Source organism: Triticum aestivum, chromosome 2A (assembly GCF_018294505.1).
Source record: "Triticum aestivum cultivar Chinese Spring chromosome 2A, IWGSC CS RefSeq v2.1, whole genome shotgun sequence".
In the NCBI taxonomy this organism is placed as follows: Eukaryota; Viridiplantae; Streptophyta; class Magnoliopsida; order Poales; family Poaceae; genus Triticum; species Triticum aestivum.
In genome coordinates this window covers 415,818,573-415,841,971 of record NC_057797.1, presented here as the reverse complement: position 1 = coordinate 415,841,971, position 23,399 = coordinate 415,818,573, and positions in this window count along the sequence as shown.

The window sequence follows — 23,399 nt, the reverse complement described above, 5'->3', positions numbered from 1 at the left end:
AGATCTTGTCCACTTTGTACAAGGGAGAAGAGGAGGAATTTCTTCGTGTCAACCCGCGGGGCGGATTCTCTATGTACAATCCTCCGAGATGGGTAAGCGGAGATTTTTTCTCGCCCATCCATTTCGTATTCCCGTAGTTAAGTATTTAATTCTAGCGATTTCATCGCAGGAGTCAGGCTGTAAAGGAGATAAACAACCCTCCTCCACAACTCGAGGACCCTGGACGGTCCCTTGACCCAGCCTCCCAGGAGGATCCGGACATATCTGTGGAGCTGATCGATGGGGTATTTTACCAATTGAGTAATGACAACGCCTTGGTGGCCATTACGGCCGATTACCCTGGGCTAGTTCCAGCCTCACAGGTGACTGAGACCGAAGTCCCAGCACTTAAAAAGGGATCCGCCCTTGCGCTTTTTTGATTGCCGTATAACAGCCGTGTTTTGCAGGGGAGGTCCTCGGGGCAGAAGGCCGAGCCTGTGGCAACTAGCCAAAAAGGGGCCGCGAGGCCTGGCGGGCTGAAAAGTCCCACAGTCCGGATTGAGACACCAACGCAGCGGTACGGCGCGCCGTCTTTATTGCAAGTCGTTATTCTCAGAGGCATACTAACGCCCACGCCTTCTTTTCAGGAAAAAGAGCGCTCACCGGACTATACCCGGAGAGGCCACCCATCGCGCCTGCACCAGCCAGGCTCCAAGGCTGGATTCGGAGGCGGGAACGAATACGAGGCGTGCGCCGGGCGCTCCTCCGACAGAGGATGCGGACAAACTGTCCGCCACCAATTCCGAGGTGGAAAGTGCCATGAACCATAGGCGTCGCCGAACTGTTCTTCGTGACGCTTGTTTCTCCCAAGAGGCATTGGATGCCTTCAACTCGGGTGACGCGCACCTCCGTGCCGCTCAAAATGGTCTAGCCAGAGCCACGGAGCAGTATGTAAAAGACATATAGGTGAGAAAATTTGATGATTATATATATCAGTAGCCCCTGAGACTTGAAACAGTTAGGATAACTGATTTAAGGATCATTTGTTATGCAGGTTCTTACAGAAAAGAATACTCAACTATCCCAGGAGCTGGAAGAGTGCAAAGCCCAACTTCAGGCCGCACTTGCCACAGCAGGGGAGCCCAAAGAGACCCCCTCTGGTAACATATCCTTCAAATGATAAGTATCATATTAGAATGCGGCGTATATGCAGATCTGATGATAAAATTGCAGATGACGCTGGAGTAAATCCGGATAAGCAACAGCTCATACGCCAGCTGAAGGCCGGTGAGAGCATGCTTACGAGGGTGAGGCAGGAGAAGAATGATCTCCTAGATGCCAACACCAAGCTAGGCGTGGAACTGAAAGATGTCCGTGCCCAACTATCGGACTCTGTTAAGGAGAATCGGCGGCTTTGATGCGGCATATTTAGTAAGTGCTTGAATGAACTTTGAAAAAGAGTTCGGCGAGGAAGATGGCTGACAGAGTTATGTTTGTAGGTATGCTAACAGGTCGTCCTACCGAGGAGATGCCTGGTTCAACGGGTGATCTTCTTCCTGATCTCTCACAGTTGCACGAACGAGTTCGGCAGGTGATGCAAGGCATCGCCCAGGCCTTGTGGCCATCCGTCTCCATACCCGAAGGCCTTGGAGAGCTTGCAGAAAAGCTGAAGGGAGCGCGGCGGTGCTTCCGATTATGGAAGATATCGGCCTGCCATCAGGGCGCCAGGGAAGCCTGGGCAATGGTGAAGAGACGGTACAGGAAGGCTGACCCGAACCATATGGCCGAAGTCGGACCTGTGGGGCCTGATGGGAAGGAGATCCTTGTGAGCTTAGTGTACGGCCAAGTAGAATTGGCCACAAAGTATTCCCAACAGGACTGTAGACTAGACAGCCTATTGGATGGCATTGAAGAGGAATTCAACCAGTTAAATTGACTATGTAATTTTAAAGTGACATGTATAATGCCTTCTAGCAGGATTGTAGATCGTTTGTCGTGGCGGACCATTTCGCTTCAACCTCAGGACCCGACAGTACGGAGTGTATCCGAATACCCTCTCGGTTATGTAAGAACCGGGGCATGCGTGGAGACCAGGCGTAGGGGTCAGTAGTGCTTTATCAGAAAAGTGCCCAACTAGTTATGTTATATTACATGGGTAGTAAGAAACATCTTCCAGGGAGAATAGTTCCGTTAAGGGTTCCTTTCCCTGGGTAAGCATGCCCTAAAGTGCATGTCCGGACTGCGACAAGAAGTGCAGAAAAAGCATCTGGGGGCATATATGGATAATAAATAAAAGTCATCTTTTGTTCACCGACCGAATATTCTCTTAAGAACGCTAGCTTTTGGCTTCACCCAGTCTGAGGTATGCGTCCGGCTGACCCGGCGGTAACAATCGCAGAGGTGCTCCCCTTATGCCCTAGCCGAATTAACGGGAACGTAGGGCATAAATACAAGAGCCAGGCAACCCAGCTTGGCCAAAACTTAAGTCATATCGATGCATATAATGGTGAAAAAAGGTACATGCGGAAGTATAACACATGTGTTGGGCGTGAGGCCCAGGTAAATAATTTAAGCTTCTGTGAAAGAAGCCCCCAGGTATGAAGAGTGCGGCTAGCACATCTGTGATGTATGAGTGAGGCACAAGGTGATCCTTGAAGGCCTAGAGAAATAAAAGAAAGAAAGGGAAACAAGACAGATGATGCATATGCGGAAAATGGACAAAGGGAGGGGACTAACATAAAGTCTGGTGCTAGGCGTAGAATCTTTGGAGCCTCTGCGTTCCATGGGTTCGGCTCGAGTCGACTAGTCAATGCATCCCATAGTCGTTACGCTCCATTGGTCAGAACTTGGTCGATGACGAAGGGACGTTCCCATTTGGGCTCGAGCTTGTTCTTTTTCTTATCCGGCAGCCGTAGAACTAGTTCGCCAACATTATAAGTTTTGGCCCGTACTTCTCTGCTTTGGTATCTGCGAGCCTGTTGCTGGTAAAATGCGGAACGGGCTTTGGCTACGTCGCGCTCTTCCTCCAAGGTGTCCAGACTGTCCTGCCGATCGATCTCAGCTTCTCTTTCTTCGTACATGCGCACTCGAGGTGAGTCATGAATTATGTCACAGGGCAGGACTGCCTCTACGCTGTACACCATAAAAAACTGTGTATATCCGGTACTACGATTCGGCGTGGTCCGCAGCCCCCAGAGTACGGAGTCGAGCTCCTCTACCCAGTGCGTGTCAGACTCCGTTAAGGAGCGCACTAATCTGGGTTTAATGCCGCTCATTATAAGACCATTTGCTCGTTCGACTTGACCGTTGGTTTGTGGGTGATAGACTGAAGCATAATCGAGCTTGATGCCCATTTTGCTGCACCAGAGTTTTACCTCGTCAGCCGTGAAGTTCGTGCCGTTATCAGTGATGATGCTGTGGGGGACGCCGTAACGGTGTACAACCCCGGATATGAAATCTATCACCGGTCCGGATTCGGCTGTTTTAACCGGTTTAGCCTCTATCCATTTGGTGAATTTATCCACCATGACCAATAAGTATTTTTTCTTGTGGGTTCCCCCTTTAAGGGGTCCAACCATGTCAAGCCCCCAGACCGCGAAGGGCCATGTAATGGGGATTGTTTGGAGGGCGGTGGGTGGCATGTGGCTTTGATTTGCAAAGAGCTGGCAACCGGCGCAACGTTGGACCAAGTCCTGTGCATCTGCCCGGGCCGTTGGCCAATAGAATCCTGTACGGAAGGCCTTGCTTACAAGAGCCCGGGCTGCGGCGTGATGACCGCCGAGTCCGGCGTGAATTTCTGCCAAAAGGTTCCGCCCTTCCTCTTCGGAGATGCACCTTTGAAGGACTCCGGTAGCGCTTTTTTGTACAATTCTCCCTCATGGACCCTGTAGGCCTTGGATCGCCGCACTATGCAGCGTGCCTCATTTTGGTCCTCCGGAAGTTCCTGTCTAGTTAGGTAGGCCAGGAATGGTTCTGTCCACGGGGCAATAATGGCCATTATTTCGTGGGCTGATTGTGTTATTTCGGTGGCGGAGCCTCCGATTGTGTCAGAGAGTTCGGTATCGGGTATTTTGGCCGGGTCCGGACTGTTGTTACCGGTGTCCCCTTCCCATGCTACGGATGGCTTGAAAAGCCTTTCCAGAAATATGTTGGGAGGGACCGCGTCGCGTTTTGCGCCGATGCGGGCGAGGATATCCGCTGCCTGATTGTTTTCCCGAGCCACATGGTGAAATTCGAGCCCCTCGAACCGAGCTGACATTATTAGGACGGCATTGCGATAAGTTGCCATTTTCGGATCCTTGGCATCAGATTCTCCATTTATTTGGGATATTGCGAGGTTGGAATCCCCGCGCACCTCTAGGCGTTGAATGCCCATGGATACTGCCATCCGGAGACCATGTAGAAGGGCCTCATATTCGGCTGCGTTGTTGGAGTCCGTATACATTATCTGTAGTACGTATTGAACGGTGTCTCCTGTTGGGGACGTCAAAATGACGCCAGCCCCCAGACCAGCCAACATTTTCGAGCCGTCGAAGTGCATGATCCAGTTTGAATATGTGCCGTACTCTTTAGGGAGTTTGGCTTCCTTCCATTCAGTGATGAAGTCAGCCAAAACGTGCGACTTAATAGCTCGCCGTGGCTTGTAAGTTATGTCGAACGGGAGGAGCTCAATGGCCCATTTGGCAATCCGGCCCGTCGCGTCGCGGTTGTTTATAATATCGTTAAGTGGTACTTCTGAGGCTACCGTTATCGAACACTCTTGAAAGTAGTGTCGCAGCTTCCGGGATGCCATAAATACCGCGTACGCTATCTTTTAATAATGCGGGTACCATGTTTTGCATGGAGTAAGGACAGTGGACACATAGTAAACCGGCTTTCGAAGGGGGACTTTGTGTCCGTCCACTTCTTGCTCGACGACGAGCACTGCGCTTACGACATGATGAGTTGCCGCAATGTATAATAGCATTGGTTCGCCAATGTTTGGCGTGGCCAGGACTGGGTTTGTTGCCAATATGGCTTTTATTTCGTTGAGTCCGGCCGTGGCGGCATCCGTCCACTCGAAGTGTTCGGTGCGCCGGAGGAGGCGATAAAGGGGTAACGCCTTTTCGCCCAAGCGGGAGATAAAGCGGCCTAGAGCCGCCACGCATCCAGTCAATTTTTGTATTTGTTTGAGGTCTATTGGGGTAGCCAACTGTGACAACGCTCGGATTTTGGTTGGATTAGCTTCAATACCTCTACTGGAGACAATGAATCCCAGGAGCTTTCCGGCTGGTACGCCGAAAACGCATTTTTCCGGATTGAGCTTGATGTCATATGTTCGGAGGTTGTCGAATGTGAGCCTCAAGTCGTCTACTAGAGTTTCGACATGCATGCTTCTAATGACCATGTCATCTACGTATGCCTCCACTGTTTTGCCGATCTGGTTTGCCAGACATGTCTGAATCATGCGCTGATATGTTGCACCGGCATTTTTTAGCCCGAAGGGCATTGTGTTGAAGCAGAATGGGCCGTATGGTGTGATGAATGCCGTTGCGGCTTGGTCTGGCTCTGCCATTTTAATTTGATGGTAGCCGGAGTATGCGTCGAGGAAACACAATGAATCGTGTCCTGCGGTAGCATCGATGATTTGATCGATGCGGGGGAGGGGGAAGGGATCCTTTGGGCAGGCCTTGTTAAGGTCCTTAAAATCGACGCACAAGCGCCAGGATTTGTCCTTCTTTGGTACCATCACCAGGTTTGCTAGCCAGTCCGGATGTTTTATGTCTCTGATGAATCCGGCCTCCAATAGCTTGGCTAGTTCCTCTCCCATGGCTTGTCTCTTAGGCTCGGAGAAACGTCGAAGAGCCTGCTTGACTGGCTTGAATCCTTTTAGGATATTTAGGCTGTGCTCAGCCAGCCTGCGTGGGATTCCTGGCATGTCTGAAGGGTGCCAGGCAAAAATGTCCCAGTTCTCGCGTAGGAACTCTCGCAGTGCGGCGTCGACATCAGGGTTTAATTGTGCCCCGATGGAAGCTGTTTTTGTAGGGTCCGTTGGATGGACTTGGAATTTGACTATTTCGTCCGCCGGTTTAAAGGAGGTGGACTTGGATCTTTTATCGAGTATCACGTCGTCCCTGTTCACCGTGGAGCGCAGCGCAGTTAGTTCCTCGGCCGCTAGGGCTTCGGATAGTGCCTCAAGGGCCAGTGCAGCTGTCTTATTTTCGGCGCGGAGTGCTATGTCCGGATCACTAGCAAGAGTGATGATTCCGTTGGGCCCGGGCATTTTGAGCTTCATGTACCCGTAATGGGGTATGGCTTGGAAGATTGTAAACGCCTCCCGCCCTAATAGAGCGTGGTATCCGCTGCTGAACGGGGCCACTTGGAATGTAATTTCTTCGGACCTGTAATTATCCGGCGTGCCGAATACCACGTCTAGTGTGATTTTTCCAGCACAGCGTGCTTCCCGACTGGGGATGATTCCTCTAAAGGTTGTGCTACTTTGCTCAATGCGGCTCCAGTCTATTTCCATCTTTTGAAGAGTTTCCTCATAGATGAGGTTTAATCCGCTGCCGCCGTCCATGAGTACCTTGGTGAGTCGAAAGCCGTCCACGATTGGACTGAGGACCAGTGCGGCTGGTGCTCGGGCTGTTCGGAATTTAGGTTCGTCACTGGCATTGAAGGTAATAGCCGTGTCACTCCAAGGATTTATTTCTGCTATGTGGCAGATTTCGGCCATGCTGCGGAGTGTTCGCTTGCGTCTATTATTTGACGCGAAGGTCTCAAAGACCGTTAACACCGTATTGTTGTCCACGGGATGGTGCTCTGTGGTCTTTGGGAGGAGTAGATCCTCACCACTTTTGGCCACCTGCCGGAGTATCCAACATGCTCTAAGGCTGTGCGTTGGTATTGCATCCGCTGTACTATGAATTTTGCAGGGTCCGTTGAGCCATCCCTCCAGTACGGTTCCTTGCCCCGTAGAGGGCTTTTGCTTTTTGGTAGTTAACCCAGGTGTATTGTGATAATGCACCCTTTTATTTCGGACTGGGTTTGTATTCAGGGCCGGATTATCCCAAAATTTTATTTCGGTTTTCCAGGCGCTTTCCATCGCACAGTACTTTCGTACTATGGACACCAAGTCGGCAAAGCGTGTAATTTCGCGACGACTTATGGCGTTGAGGATTCCCTTGTCCGTGCAATTATTGCAGAAGAATGAAATTGCGTCTTCCTCGCGGCAGTCCTTTATCCTGTTCATGACCAGGAGGAATCTGGCCCAGTAATGGTGTACTGTTTCTTCGGGCTCTTGCCTAATTTGGGATAGATCGCGTATGTTTGGGTGGGTGGGTGGAATTGAATCCGAATCCTCACCCAATCTGAGACTCAGGGGCCAAGGAGTTTCCGAACTCGGAAGTTTGGATTCTTGGATGTTTTCCGATAAATCTAGCCCGCTGCCTGATTCTAGGTTCAGGCCTTGAGTGACGTCCTCCCCTCCGCGGGTATCCGGCTTGGAGGGATCGGGAATCCGGACATAGCTAGTCCTTAAGATAGATGAAGGGTTGCCGCATTGTTCCTCCACCACTGCAACGTGATGGGTGACCTGGGGAGAGTTGATCTCTCTCAGATCGGGTTTAGGCCCAATCTGATCGTAGTCTGTAGCGACTCCCAGGGTGGCGATGCGATCCAAGAGCTCGTTCAGGGAAGAGAGCTCCATTGGATCTAACTACTCTGCGATTTTCGAGTTGACGTGATGATTGCTTTCGATGACCCGAGAAGTCATCGTCGGTGCAGCGGCCGAACAAGCGGTCATAAGAAAACCACCTAGCCGAAGAGTTTGGCCGATAGCCATAGCTCCCTCAGCGATAGTGCCGTCTTTAAAGACAGGATGAGACATCCTTCCTGGTGGCGACGGCATAGCGGAACTCTCAATGAAAGCACCAATGTCGGTGTCAAAACCGGCGGATCTCGGGTAGGGGGTCCCAAACTGTTCGTCTAGGCCGCATGGTAACAGGAGGCAGTGGACACGATGTTTTACCTAGGTTCGGGCCCTCTTGATGGAGGCAAAACCCTACGTCATGCTTGATTAATACTGATGACATGGGTAGTACAAGAGTAGATTTACCACGAGATCAGAGAGGCTAAACCCTAGAAGCTAGCCTATGGTACAATTGTATGTTATGGTTCTTGTTCTATGGACTAAAACCCTTCGGTTTATATAGACACCGGAGAGGGTTAGGGTTACACAAGGTCGGTTACAAAGGAGGAGATATCCATATCCGTATTGCCTAGCTTGCCTTCCACGCCAAGTAGAGTCCCATCTAGACACGTGACGAAGTCTTCATTCTTGTATCTTCATAGTCTAACAGTCCGGCCAATGGAGATAGTCCGGCTGTCCGGAGACCCCCTAATCCAGGACTCCCACAGTTATCGAAACAAAGTACTACGTGCATGCTCCTCGGGGGATAGATTGGTAGGAAAAGACCATCGCTCGTCCCCGACCACCACTCATAAGGAAGATAATCAATAAATAAATCATGCTCCGACTTCATCACATAACGGTTCACCATACGTGCATGCTACGGGAATCACAAACTTTAACACAAGTATCTCTCAAATCCACAACTACTCAACTAGCATGAAACTAATATCACCATCTCCATATCTCAAAACAATTATCAAGTATCAAACTTCTCATAGTATTCAACACACTCATAAGAGAATTTTATTATTCTTGAATAACTAGCATATTAGGATTTTAAGCAAATTACCATGCTATTTAAGACTCTCAAAATAATTTAAGTGAAGCATGAGAGTTCATCTATTTCTTCAAAATAAAACTACCACCATGCTCTAAAAGATATAAGTGAAGCACTAGAGCAACAACAAACTACTCCGAAAGATATAAGTGAAGATCAATGAGTAGTCGAATAATTATGTAATTATGTGAAGACTCTCTAACATTTAATAATTTTAGATCTGGGTATTTTATTCAAACAGTAAGAAAAACTATATAAAATAAAATGACACTCCAAGTAAAACACATATCATGTGGCGAATAAAAATATAGCTCCAAGTAAAGTTACCGATGAACGAAGACGAAAGAGGGGATGCCTTCCGGGGCATCCCCAAGCTTAGGCTCTTGGTGGTCTGAATATTTCCTTGGGGTGCCTAAACCCGACCAAAGGGAAATTAACTCTCCGCCGGTCACCCATCAGATAGCGGTGGTGGAGGAGCAATGCGGCGATTCTCCCTCTATCCCGAGGATGAACTATGTCCGGATTCCCGCTCACGGGAGGACATCGCCTTAACCCTGAACCTAGAATCAGGCTGCATACCGAACCTGCAGGGCAACATCTCGCAGCCCAAACTTCCAAGATCGGAAACTCCCCCGCCCCGGGGTCTCAGATTGGGTCAAGGTCCGGTCTTAAATCCACCAACCCACCCAGATATAAACAATCTTTCCCACATTAGGCAAGAGCCCCAAGAGACAGTACATCACTATTGGGCCAGATTCCTCCTTGTAATGAACAAGGTCAAGGACTATCGCGAGGAAGATGCAATTTCGTTCTTTTGCAACAATTGCACGGACAAGGGAATCCTTAATGCCATAAGTCGCAGTGACATAGCACACTTCGCTGACTTGGCGGCCATAGTACGGAAGTACTGTGCGATGGAAAGCGCCTGGAAAACCCAAACAAAATTCTGGGATAATCCGGCTCTGACAAAACCCCCAGTCCAAACTAAAAGGGTGCACTCTCATAAGTTTCCCGACTCAATTACAAAGAAGCAAAATCCCACTACAGGGTGTGGAACCGTATTGGAGGGATGGCTTAACGGGCCCTGCAAAATTCATAGTACAACGGATACCATACCAACACACGGCCTTAGAGCATGTTGGGTACTCCGGCAGGTGGCCAAGAGCGGTGAGGATCTCCTCATCCAAAAAACCTCAGAGCACCCTCCCGTGGATAACAATACAGTATTGACAGTCTTCGAGACCTTCGCCTCAAATAATAGGCATAAGCGAGCACTCCGCATCCTTGCCGAAGTCTGCCATGTGGCAGCAATAAATCCATGGAGCGACACGGCAATCACCTTCAATGCCAGTGACGAACCTAAATTCCGAACAGCCCGAGCACCAGCCGCCTTGGTCCTCAGTCCAATTGTGGACAGCTTTCGGCTCACTAAAGTGCTCATGGACGGCGGCAGCGGATTAAACATCATTTATGAGGAGACTCTCCAAAAAATGGAAATAGATAGAAACCGTACTGAGCAAAGCAGCATGACCTTCCGAGGAATCATCCCAAGTCAGGAGGCACGTTGCGCTAGGAAAATCACACTAGATGTGGTATTCGGCACTCCAGAGAATTACAGGTCCGAAGAAATTACATTCCAAGTGGCCCCATTCAGTAGCGGATACCACGCCCTTCTAGGGCGGGAGGCATTCATGATCTTCCAAGCCATACCCCATTACGGGTACATGAAACTCAAAATGCTCGGGCCCAATGGAATCATCACTCTAGCTAGTGATCCGGACATAGCACTCCGCGCCGAGAACAAAACAGCCGCACTGGCCCTCGAGGCATTATCCGAAGCCCTTGTGGCGGAGGAATTAACTACGTTGTGCTCCACAGTGGACAGGGACGACATGATACTAGACAAAAGATCCAAGTCCACCTCTTTTAAACCAGCGGATGAAATAGTCAAATTCCAAGTCCATCCAACGGACACCACAAAAACATCATCCATCGGGGCACAGTTAAACCCCTCTATAGACGCCGCACTACGGGAGTTCCTGCGCGAGAATTGGGACATATTCGCCTGGCATCCTTCAGACATGCCAGGAATCCCATGCAGGCTGGCAGAGCATAGCCTCAACATTCTAAAAGGATTCAAGCCGGTCAAGAAGACTCTTCGGCGTTTCTCCGAACCCAAGCGACAAGCCATGGGAGAGGAGCTAGCCAAGTTACTAGAGGTCGGATTCATTAAAGAAATAAAGCATCCGGACTGGCTAGCAAACCTGGTTATGGTACCAAAGAAGGACAAATCCTGGCGCCTATGCGTCGACTTCAAGGACCTTAATAAGGCTTGCCCAAAGGATCCATTCCCCCTCCCTCGCGTCGATCAAATTATCGACGCTACTGCAGGACACGACTCATTGTGCTTCCTCGACGCATACCCCGGTTACCACCAAATTAAGATGGCGGAGTCCGATCAAGCCGCAACAACATTTATCACTCCATATGGCCCCTTCTGTTTTAACACAATGCCCTTCGGGCTCAAAAACGCTGGTGCAACGTATCAGCGCACGATTCAGACATGTCTGGAAAAGCAGATCGGCAAAACAGTGGAGGCATACGTAGACGATGTGGTCGTTAAAACCAGGCACATCGACTCCCTAATAGATGTCTTGAGGCTCACGTTCGACAATCTCCGACATACGACATTAAGCTCAATTCGGAAAAATGTGTTTTCGGCATACCCGCCGGAAAGCTCATGGGCTTTATCGTCTCCAGTAGAGGAATTGAAGCAAATCCGGCCAAAATCCGAGCTCTGTCGCAGTTGGCTATCCCAACTGACCTCAAGCAAATCCAGAAGTTAACGAGATGTGTGGCGGCCATAAGCCGCTTTATCTCCCGATTAGGAGAAATGGCAGTCCCCCTTTATCGCCTTCTTCGGCGCACCGAACACTTTGAGTGGACGGACGCACCCATGGCCGGATTGGAAGAAATAAAAGCCATCCTGGCCACCTACCCAATCTTGGCCGTGCCAAATGTCGGCGAACCAATGCTGTTATATATAGCAGCAACTCACCAAGTTGTAAGCGCAGTGCTCATCGTCGAACGAGAGATAGACGGACATAAATTCCCACTTCAAAAGCCGGTATATTATGTATCCACTATCCTCACTCCATGCAAGTCACGATACACACATTATCAAAAGATAGCATACGTGGTATTCATGGCATCCCGTAAATTATGACACTACTTTCAAGAGTGTTCAATTACGGTGGCCTCCGAAGTACCACTCAACTACATAATAAACTACCGTGATGCCACGGGCCGGATTGCCAAATGGGCTATCGAGCTCCTCCAGTTAGACATAACATATAGACCATGGCGAGCCATTAAGTCGCAAATACTGAACGATTTTGTCAACGAATGGACAAAAGCCGAACTCCCTAAAGAGTACGGCGCGTACTCTAATTGGATCATGCAGTTCGACGACTCTAAAATGCCGGCTGGTCTGGGGGCTGGCGTCATCCTGATGTCCCCCACCGGAGATACAGTACAATGCGTACTCCAAATACTATACACAGACTCCAATAACGCAGTCGAATACGAGGCCCTATTACACGGTCTCCAGATGGCAGTTTCCATGGGCATTCAATGCCTGGAGTTGTGTGGGGACTCAAACCTCGCAACATCTCAAATAAATGGAGACTTCGATGCCAAGGATCTGAAAATGGCGGCATATCACAACGTCGTCCTCAAAATGTCAGCTCGGTTCGAGGGGCTTGAATTCCACCATGTGGCTCGGGAAAACAATCAGGCGGCGGATATCCTCGCCCGTATCGGCGCTAAGCGCGACCCTGTCCCACCCAACATCTTCCTGGAAAAATTGTTTAAGCCATCCGTGGTATGGGAGGGGGACACCGGTAACAATAATCCGGACCTGGCCACAACATCACATACCGAACACTCTGACACAATCGGAGGCTCTGCCATCGAAATAACACCCTCAACCCATGTGATAATGGTCGTCATCACCCCATGGACAGAACCATTCTTGGCCTACCTAACCAGGCAGGAACTACCCGAGGACCAAAATGAGGCACGCTGCATAGTGCGGCGATCTAAAGCCTACAAGGTCCACGAGGGAGAGCTTTATAAGAAAAGCACTACCGGAGTCCTTCAAAGGTGCATCTCCGAAGAGGAAGGGCGGAAGATTTTGGCAGAAATCCATGATGGACTTGGTGGCCATCACGCTGCAGCCCGGGCCCTTGTAAGCAAGGCCTTATGTACAGGTTTCTATTGGCCGACGGCCCGAGCAGATGCACATCATCTGGTCCAACATTGCGTTGGTTGCCAGCTTTTTGCAAACCAAAGCCATATGCCGCCTACCGCTCTCCAAACAATCCCCATTACTTGGCCCTTTGCGGTCTAGGGGCTTGATATGGCCAGACCCCTGAAAGGGGGAACCCGTAAGAAAAAATACTTACTGGTCATGGTGGATAAATTCACCAAATGGATAGAAGCCAAACCTGTCAAGACGGCTGAATCCGGACCGCTGATAGATTTCATATGTGGGGTTGTACACCGTCATGGCATCCCCCACAGCATCATCATTGAAAACGGCACGAACTTTACAACCGACAAGGTGAAACTTTGGTGCAGCAACATGGGCATCAAGCTCGATTATGCTTCTGTCTATCACCCGCAAACTAACGGTCAAGTCGAGCGAGAAAATGGTCTTATCAAGAGCGGTATTAAACCCAGATTAGTGCGGTCCTTAAAGGAATCAAACACGCACTGGGTAGAGGAGCTCGACTCCATACTATGGGGGCTGCGGACCACGCCGAATCACACTATCGGACACACACTAGTTTTTATGGTGTATGGCGCAGAGGCGGTCCTGCCTTGCGACATAATTCATGACTCACCTCAAGTGCGCATGTACGAAGAAAAAGAGGCCGAGCTCAATCGGCAGGACAGTTTGGATGCCCTGGAGGAGGAGCGCGACGTGGCAAAATCTCGTTCCGCATTCTATCAGCAATAGGCTCGAAGGTATCAAAGCAAAGAAGTACGGGCCAAAACCTATAACGTTGGCGAACTAGTTCTATGCCTGCCGGAGAAGAAAAAGAACAAGCTCAAGCCCAAATGGGAAGGTCCCTTCATTATTGACCAGGTTCTGACCGGTGGAGCGTACCGTCAGCAGGATGCATCGGATAATCGACTTGAGCCAAACCCAAGAACGCAGCCAGACTCCGAAGATTCTACGCCTAGTGCCGGACTCTATGTTCGTCTCCTTACCTTCGTCAATTTTTTGCATATCAATTATCTATCTTTTCTCTCTTTCTCTCTTTTTATTTTCCTCAAGGCCCTAAAAGGCTACGCATGTGTCTTGGTTACACAATCTTGACGTGCCAACCGTGCTCATTATACCTGGGGGCTTCTTATACAGAAGCTTAGTCTAACTATTTTTCCGGGCTTTATGCCCCACACATGTGTTACTCTTCCGCATGTACCTTTTTTTGCCATTATATGCATCGATATGACTTAAGTTTTGGCCAAGCTGGGTTGCCTGGCTCTTGTATTTATGCCAGACGTTCTTGTTAATTCGGCTAGGGCATAAGGGAGCACCTCTGCGATTGTTACTGTCAGGTCAGCCGGATGTGTACCTCAGACTGGGTGAAGCCGAAAGCTAGCGTTCTTAAGGGAATATTCAGTTGGTGAACAAAAGATGACTTTTATTTAATTTGGCACATGCCCCCAGATGTTTATAGCCCGCGTCTCTTTTCGCAGTTCGGACGTGCACGTTAGGGCATGCGTACCCAGGGAACCCTTAACGGAACTATTCTCCCAGGAAGATGTTTCTTACTAGCCATGTAATATAACATAGCTAGTTGGGTACTTGTCTGTTCAAGCATTTATGACCCCTACGCCTAGTTTGCATACATACCCCGGTTTTTACATAACCGAGCGGGTATTCAGACACATTCCGGACTATCGGGTCCAGAGGTCAAGGCGAAAAGGTCTGCCATGGCAAATGATTTACAGTCCGACTAGGGACATTATATATGTCACTTGAAGTACACAGTCACTAAGACTGATTAAATTCTTCTTCTATACCATCCAACAGGCTATCTAGCCTACAATCCTATTGGGAATACTTTGCGGCTAATTCTACTTGGTTATACACCAAACTGACGGGGATCTCTTTCCCCTCGGGCCCCACAGGTCCGACCTCGGCCATGTGGTTTTGGTCAGCTTTGGTATATCGCATCTTCACCATAGCCCAGGCTTCCCTTGCACCTTGTCGGCAAGCTGATATCTTCCATAATCGGAAGCACCACCGCGCTCCCTCGAGCTTCTCTACAAGCTCCCCCATGCCTCCTGGTGGGGACGCGGAAGGCCACAAGGCTTGGGCAATACCCTGCATCACCTGCCGAACTTGCTCGTGCAGTTGTGAGAGCTCTGGTAGAAGATCACCCGAAGACCCGGGCATCTCCTCCGCGGGACGACCCGTCAGCATACCTGCAGACATAACTCTGTTAGCCGACTTCTTCACCGAACTCCTTCAAAAGTTCGTTCAAGCACTTACTAAAATTGCCACGTCGAAGCCGCTTATTCTCCTTTACGGAGTCCGCAAGCTGGGCTCAGACGTCTTTCAGTTCCATGTCCAGCCGAATATTGGCGTCCTGGAGATTATTCTTCTCCTGCCTAACCCGCGTAAGCACGCGCTCGCCAGCATTTAGCTGTCGATTAGCACATTGCGCATCCTCCAGCACGGCCTCCGGATTCACTCTAGGGTCATCTGCAACATCTACTCTTAGATCTACAGGTATGCCGCATACTATCTGGCACCTGTAATTCTTTGCAATAGAAGCACATTTTACCAGAGGGGGCCTTCTCGGACTCATTCAACGCGGCCACCACGGCCTGTAGCTGGGCTTTGCACTCTTCCAGCTCTTGAGACAATTGGGTATTCTTCTCTGTAAGAACTTGCACAAATAATGATCCTTAAATCAGTTGTGTCAACTGTTTCAAGTCTCAGGGGCTATTGATATATATAAAAGTCAGATTTTCCTACCTGTATATCTTTTACATACTGGTCCGTGGCTCTGGCAAGACCATTTTGAGCAGCACGGATGTACGCGTCTCCTGAGTTGAAGGCATTGAACGCCCCTTGGGAGAAACAAACATCACGGAGTACAGCCCGACGATGCCTGTGATTCATGGCGCTCTTCACTTTGGAATTTGTAGCGGATAGTCTCTCTGCATCCTCTGTAGGAGGAGCATCCGGCGTCCGCCCCGTGTTAGCTTTCGCCTCTATATCCGGCCCTGGAGCCCGACTGGTGGAGGCATTATCAGCAGCCTCTCCGTATATAGTCCGGCGAACGGTTTCCTACTAGGAAACATGAACGTCATTATATTTTAAAGAAAGACGACAACCACGGAGCGAGGTTTTGTATCATATATCTGCGCCGGCGTCTCAGTCCTGACCGCCTTCCTTTTTGGCCTACCCAGCTTCGGTGCCCCTTATTGGCGAGTCAATGCGGGTTCGGCGTGGTGTCCCGAAGGCCTTCCCTATAAAACACCATATGTGTACGGTAGGTGAAGTGCATAAAAGGGGAACCTTCTTGGAAGTTGGGACTCCAGTTTTTCCTTACCTGCGATGCAGGGAGTAGCCCAGGATAGTCGGCCATGATGGCCACCATGGCGTCATCGCAGCTCAATTGATAGAATGTCATGTCTATCAGCTCCACAAATATGTCCGGATCTTCTTCGAGTCCGAGATCGAGGGCCCGGTCAGGGTACTTCGGTTGTGGAGGTGGGCTGTTGACCTCCCTTACAGCTTTTCGCAGTTCCTGCCGTGAAACGGCAAGGTGAGTATTTACGACGAAGAATGCGGGAAGGTTGGGAGTAAAGAGTAACAACTTACCCATCTTGGAGGGTTGTACATAGAGAATCCATCCCATGGCTTAATACGGATGAACTCCTCTTCCTCTCCCTTGAACAACTCGGACATATTTTTTGCTAGAGCGGCAGCGGAGTCCGGTCCCTTACGCCCGCAGCGGGTGGCATCATCTTCCCCGTTAAAGTGTGCCCTCGATATTGAAGTGGCTGCACCCCCCGCATTATGCATATTGACATAACCTCGACTATTGTCAATCCTGATTGAGCCAGCACTTTAATCCGGTCCATCAGGTAAAGGACTTCTCCGTTGTCCTCCTCCTGGGGGCTCCATGGGCGCCATCTTCGGCGTTTCTTCAGAGGAGCATTGTTGAACTCGAGAAGACCCCTCCGAATAGGATCTAGAAGGGGGACGTCCTCCATGTAAAACCACTCCGAAGGCCAGTCTTCGGACATCTTCTTCGGGGTACCGGACAGGTATCCGGTCCCGGCGATGCGCCATATTTCGGCTCCACCCACTTGATATAGTCACCCCTCCTTTGTACGGGGCACAAGGCAGAATAGCCTCTTCCACAGCTCGAAATGAGCCTCGTAACCCAAAAACAGCTCACAAAGGGCAACATGATCAACGATGTGTAATATGGAAGCGGGGGTAAAATTATGGAACTGGAGGCCGTAAAACTCCAGGAGCCCCCGAAGGAACAGATGGATTGGAAATCGAAGTCCCCTTAGTAAATAAGGGACAAGGCATACCCGCTCCCCCATGGAGGGATTGGGGAAGCTCTCCGCTTGCTTCCCGCCATTATAGGTGGCAAGCCCGGCTCGAACGGGGACCAAATATGCTAGAGGGAGAAATCCCTGGGTCTGCAGCTCTACTAATTGGCTGTGTCGGACGAAACACTTCTCCCAATCACCGGGCTTAGGGCTACGGGAGCGGGAGGAGGAGCTGCGATGGCCGGCCATGTTGGAATGGATTTTTCCGAGCGCGCTCCGATGGATACTCGCCGTGGGAGGATGGTGTGGTTTGGATCTAAGAATCCCCGTCCCTTTAATAGACAGTTTACTTACATGGCTAGGGTGGCAAATGTAAAAATGCCCCATCTCCTCGCGTTCGCACGACACGTGGAAGATAGCCCTTATTGGGCGTAGAAGCCAAGAAGTGCAACATTTATGGGGAGCCGGACACTACTCAGCAGATATTTAGAATTTGGAGAAGAACCTTCCTTGCAATGCCGAAGACGATCTGCGCGCCGGACTCATCGTCATTGAAGCCTGGTTTAGGGGCTACTGAGGGAGTCCTGGATTAGGGCGTCTCCAGACAGCCGGACTATATCCTTTGGCCGGATTGTTGGACTATGAAGATACAAGATTGAAGACTTCGTCCCGTGTCCGGATGGGACTCTCCTTGGCGTGGAAGGCAAGCTTGGCAATACGGATATGTAGATCTCCTCCCTTGTAACCGACTTTGTGTAACCCTATCCCCCTCCGGTGTCTATATAAACCGGAGGGTTTAGTCCATAGGACAACATACAATCATACCATAGGCTAGCTTCTAGGGTTTAGCCTCTACGATCTCGTGGTAGATCAACATATTCACATAGTCCATAGGACAACATACAATCATACCATAAGCAGGACGTAGGGTTTTACCTCCATCAAGAGCGCCCAAACCTGGGTAAACATCGTGTCCCCTGTCTCCTGTTACCATCCACCTTAGACGCACAGTTCGGGACCCCCTACCCGAGATCCGCCGATTTTGACACCGACAACTACCATCATCCAATGCCTTACCAATTTCCTTCCACTTTATTGATTTTGCATTCTGAGGTCAAATCGACAAGAAAAAGGAATAAAATTCGCTCTTCAGAACTCATTAATGCATGATACTGATGAACACTACTCTGATGAAAGGCAAAGTCATGATACAAGGATGGAATATGTACGAAAAATTGGACGGCTTGACATATTCACACATATGATGTGGTAACTAAGCAGAAGGGACTTCAACAAATTAGAAGCACTGCAAGCTAGATACCATATGGAAGGTGCAATCAATATCACTTTGCCAAGCTAAAACTGTCTCGTCATAGGTGGCGTTCATCATACTAGAAGCACTACATTCTAGAAATCATATTCAAGACGCAAACCAATATCACACTGCCAACTTATAGGTATCCCATCGTATGTGACTAATGCAGGATACACGAGAAGAGTAGTTTCATGTAAGAACATGGTGTGATAGACAGATATAGTATGTACCAAAAACAGGAAAGCGTGTCATATTCACACGTATCATGTGTAAGCTAAGCAGCTGTAGTTTGCACTAATTAGGAGCAATACAAGCTAGACACCATATGCAACATGCAACCAGATATCACACTGCCAAGTTAGAGCAAGCACCTTGGATGGTGGAGTAGGGGAGCGGAGACTTGGAACTTGTAATGCACTAGCAGTACAAGGAGAATCCGTACAGATGCTGTGTTTACATTGCTGTAGAGGACCGCCATGATCGCCCTCCTTACTCTTTTCCTTCCTCTTTTTTCATTTTGCCTTGTCAAGTCAAAGCCACAAGAAAAAGGAATAAAATTTGCTCTTCAGAACTCATTGATGCATGATACCGATGAACACTACTTTCATTTAAGGCAGCCACATGATAGGAGGATGGAATATGTATGAAAAATAGGACGGCATGACATGTTGACATGTACGATGTATAAAGTGTAAACTAAGCACAAGGTGTTTGAACTAGTTAGAAGCAATGCAAGCTAGAAACCATATGAAAAATGAAACCAATATCACTTTGCCAAATTAAAAGGGTGGCCTAACAAATGTATTTGACCAAATTAGAAGCAATACATAGCAACAGGCTAGAAATAATATGCAATATGCAACGAATAAAGGTGTCTCGTCATAAGTGATTGATGGAGGATACAAAAGAGAGGTAGTTTCATGTAAGAACATGGTTAACACATAGATGTAGTGTGTACCAAAAATAGGAAGGCATGTCATATTCACAGGTATAATGTGTAAACTAAGCAGATGCAATTTACCCTAATTAGAAGCATTACAAGCTAGACACCGTATGCAACATGCAACCACATATCACACTGCGAAGTTAGAGCAAGCACCTGCGATGGTGGTGTAGGGGAAGTGCGGTCTTCAAGTACAAAGCTATGTTCAATATCTTCATTTAGGCTTGCTGTTTCTTGAGAATCATGTGGAGAGGATGAAACTGCACTCTTTATAAGAGTACCTAGCGCATCTCATACTAACCCACGGGTGTGACTGTCTCATCATAAGCGATAGGTGCAGGATACACAAGAACAGTAGTTTGATGTAAGAACATGGTGTGATAGGCAGATGTAGTATGTACCAAAAACAGCAAGGTGTGTCATATTCACATGTATAATGTGTAAGCTAAGGAGATGCAATTTAACAAATTAGGAGCAATACAAGCTAGGTACCATATGCAACATGCAACCAGATATCACACTGCCATGTTAGAGAAAGTACCTGGGGTTGTGGAATAGGGGAGATGAGATATGGAACTTGCACTGCAGTAGGAGTAGCAGGAGAATCTGCAGAGATTATCTGTTTTGGTTGCTCCAGAGGACCACCATCATTCCGTGCCTTCGTCCTTTTAGATTTTGCCTTGTCAAGTAAACACACAAGAAAAAGTAATCAAATTCACACTTTCAAATTCGTTGATGCATGATACTGATGAACATAACTTTTATGTATGGCAACCACATTTTAGGAGGATGGAATATGTACGAAAATCGCTAAGCAGAAGGCATTTCAACAAATTGGAAGCAATGCAATCTAGACACCATATGAAAGATCCAACTAAAATCAGCTTACCAAGTTAGATGTGTCTCATTATAAGTGGCACTTCATAAACTTAGAGGCAATACATGTTTGAAATGATATGCAATATGCAACCAATATTACACCATCAACTTGAAGGTGTCTCATTAGAAGTGATTGATGAGGGATACACAAGAAAAGTAGTTTGATGTAAGAACATGTTTAATAGAAAGACATAGTATGTACCAAAAACATGAAGGCATGTCATATTCACAGGTATAATGTGTTAACTAAGGAGATGCAATTTACCCTAATTAGAAGCATTACAAGGTAGACACCATATGCAACATGCAACCAAATATCACACTGCCAAGTAAGAGCAAGTACATGCGATGGTGGTGTGGTGGAATTTCTGTCATCAACTAGAGAGCTACGTTGACTATCTTCATTTAGCCTTGCTATTTCTTGAGAATCATGTCGGGAGGATGACACTTCACTCTTTAAATGAGTAGCGCGTCTCATAGTAACCCACTGGGGTGACTGTCTCATCATAAGTGATTGATGACGGATACAAAAGAGCATTTCTTTGATGTACGAACATGGTTAATAGACATATGTAGTACATATCAAAAACTGGAAGGCATGTCATTATCAAAGTTATAATGTGTAAAGTAAGTAGATGCAATTCAACCAAATTGGAAGCAATACAAGCTAGACACCATATGCAACATGCAACTACATTTGACAGCGTGAAGTTAAAGCAAGCACCTGGGATTGTTGTGTGTGGCAGTTGAGATCATCAACTGCAGAGCTACGTTTACTATCTCCATCTACTGACACTGGACCCTTTAGAGCACTGAAACGCTTAGTGATTATCTTCGAATTACTCTGGAGCGACTTCTATCTTTTCTTTTTTGTATTCGTTAACACTACTTCAGAGTCTGAAATACCCATGCGTAAAAAAATAGTGTGAGTATGGGTGAAGTGTGTGCACAAGTAGTATAGTGCAAAGGTAGCAGATAGCAGGTCGATGAGAAATAAATGACGGGGGACATATGATAGCTCTACAACATGCATGTCACACGAAATTACTAGATTCTAGGATTTTGAAATATGAGCATAGGGATGACTGGGAAATGCAGATGCTCCTCTAGCACACCACAAGGTGTGGTCCTATGAAAATAACAGTCGACAGAAAACAAATAGGTCAGCCCATTTTTTCTGCACCGTCCGATGTACAAAGAACGGGCAGGTCGCCTTCATCTACCTCCAGCGAGTCAGTGCTACGATCTTCCTCAAAAGCCAGCGACCAGCGGCCCAGTCCCCTGCCTCCGCCCTCCCCTGAACGTCACTGCACCGCGGTGCTTGGCACTGCCCCCCGGCTATCCCTTCAAGCCCCGCCGACCTCCAGATGGGGCGCAAGCAGCTGCTGCGGCTCACACCCCTATGATAGACACCGATGCACCGCTCCCCCGGCGAATAGGCGGACTAGGTGCTCCGCGAGCCTATGCGGGTGCTGCTTCTTTTAATTGCGATTCTACTGACCTTCAATTGAAATCCAGGCGGGCTACTGACCTATAGCAAAGGTGAAATAGTAAATGGGAGGAAAACTTGTGCATTTAGTATCACGAAGAAGATGCAGTAAGAAGCGCTCAACTAGTTTCTTTCATGGGATGAAAATGGTGTGAGAAGAGATGTAAGATTTGCACGAATAAGGGAAGAGGAGTACCTCTTTCTGCCGGCAGTGCTGTGTCCTCCTTCTATTTTTCCAACGATCTTCTTGTGGTTCGCTAGAAATGAGAAGTTATGGAAGACGGTGGAGCCTTGGATGAACCCATGGCCAAGTTGTTGAGTGTGGTGCGGTGGACGTCTGTCGGCAGCGGGGAACTAGAACTGAGGCGGTGAACGACATCGTAGCGGCAATAGCTTCGGTGCGGTGGACGGTTGCGACAGTGGAGCGACAACGGTGAGGCACAGGACGGCGTGGTCGAAGTGGTTCTGTTACGGCGCGCGTCGACGTCAGCATCGTGGAGGCATCTCTGCCTCGGCTTCAGCTGCTAAGTCCTTAAGGGCGTTGCGGTTGCCGTTGCGTTGGACGACGATGTCGGGGTACCGGCTCCGGCGTGATGGAGGAGGGTGGCGGTGGATTGGGCGCAATGGGGTGGAGGACGGAGGGGCTGTGGTTTCACGGCTGGTGGAGAGGGCATTTTGGCGCCCACGGAGTATGAATGGGGAAAAGGAGGGAGGGGGAACTAAGGGGGAACAATGTTTTGGTTTGGGACGCACTTGTTTGAAATTTTGGGAAATTTACAAACTTTGCCCCCATCTAAAATTTCAGACATATTGCGGGTTGGGGGTAGGACAGTAATCTTAGGTGTCCCAAATGGTGGGCGGGATAGATTTCGGTCGAGTGCATGGGTGTTTAGGTGCCCATGGCGTATGAATGCTTCTTTGAGGTGGTTGAGACTAGCATCTTGGTGAAGTTACAAACCTACCCCGGTTTAGACCTTTAGACATCGGGCTGATAGGCTACACGGGCCAAAGTCAAGACAGTAATTGCCTACCACCAAACATTAGTCTCGCGTGGTTTCGGGTGACCAGAGGCTTATTTGGCGCTTCGTTCAATAATTGGGAGCAGAAGCATTAACGTTTTCAGTTGTCTTGAATTGAACTTTCAGGATTGTCAAACTTCACAAATCTTTACTCTTGAAAATCCTAAAACTATGATTATTTTGTAATGGAGGGGGTACATTTGAATATACATTGTACACAAGTATATATTAAAAAATATGCAACTTACCTCAGTTCATGCATGGTTCCAGATATAATCTCCTTGGTTGCAAAAGAAATAGTTAGACATGCGTATGAATATATAGCATGTTCAAACGCACAACAGAGATTGATGCCCCCTTTTAGATCTTATTTACAAATGCCATTATCTTGGGTTCAAATAGATGAATGCACTTCCTATGAATTTGAATCTTTGAAATTCCCTTTATGTTG